Here is a 1,060-nt window from a genome sequence, read left to right on the forward strand (position 1 = left end):
CCCAATATGTTGCCCAAGATTCTATCTGCATTTCAGTCTGAGGCTCTCCTTGCTGAACCCTGCTTCCTATCCCCTCTCATAGGCACTCCCTCTTAGGCCTCTTACACTCCTCATTCAGCATCTGCTTCCCAGAGGAGGCAGCTGACAAACCTTTCTTCCTCTTGCCTACCCCATCCCCAACATCTGGAGTCCATCAGCAAGTCTTTTTGGTTCTACCTTAAAGCATAGCTGGAACATGACCATTTCTCCATCTCTCCTCAGGCAGCTCCTTCCCTACATAGTCTCCTGGTGAGGTGTGAGGTCGCTCTGCCTCCCCTCATTCCCGTTCAGCAGCTGGAGTGTCTTCATGTATGTGTGTGTGTGTTTTTGTTTTTGTTTTGTGTGTGTGACAGAGTTTTGCTCTTGTTGCCCAGGCTGGAGTGCAATGGCTCACCGCAGCCTCCGCCTGCCAGGTTCAAACGATTGTCCTGCCTCAGCCTCCCAAGTAGCTGGGATTACAGGTGTATGTGCCACCACGCCCACCTAATTTTGTATTTTTTTTTAGTAGAGAGGAGGTTTGTCCATTTTGGTCAGGCTGGTCTCGAACTCCCGACCTCAGGTGATCCGCCCATCTTCACCTCCCAAAGTGCTGGGATTGCAGATGTGAGCCACTGCACCCAGCCTGGAGTGTCTTCTTAAAGCAGTTCATGTCACTTGCCTACTTACAACCACCCTAACTTCATGTCACTCTTAAAAATCCAAATATTTTCTCTGGCAAATAAGGCCCTTCTCTGCCAAACATGGTGGCTCATGCCTGTAATCCCAGCACTTTGGGAGGCTGAGGCGAGCAGATAGCTTGATCCCAGGAATTTGAGACCAGCCTGGGCAACATGACAAAACCCCATCTCTACCAAAAATACAAATAAATAGCCAGGCATGGTGGCACACACCTATTGTCCCAGCTACTTGGGAGGCTGAGGTGGGAGGATCACTTGAGCTGGGGAGGTCGAGGATGCAGTGAATCGAGATTGTCCCACTGCACTCCAGCCTGTGCGACAGAGTGAGACCTTGTCTCAAAAAA

Source organism: Piliocolobus tephrosceles, chromosome 1 (assembly GCF_002776525.5).
Source record: "Piliocolobus tephrosceles isolate RC106 chromosome 1, ASM277652v3, whole genome shotgun sequence".
Taxonomy (NCBI): Eukaryota; Metazoa; Chordata; class Mammalia; order Primates; family Cercopithecidae; genus Piliocolobus; species Piliocolobus tephrosceles.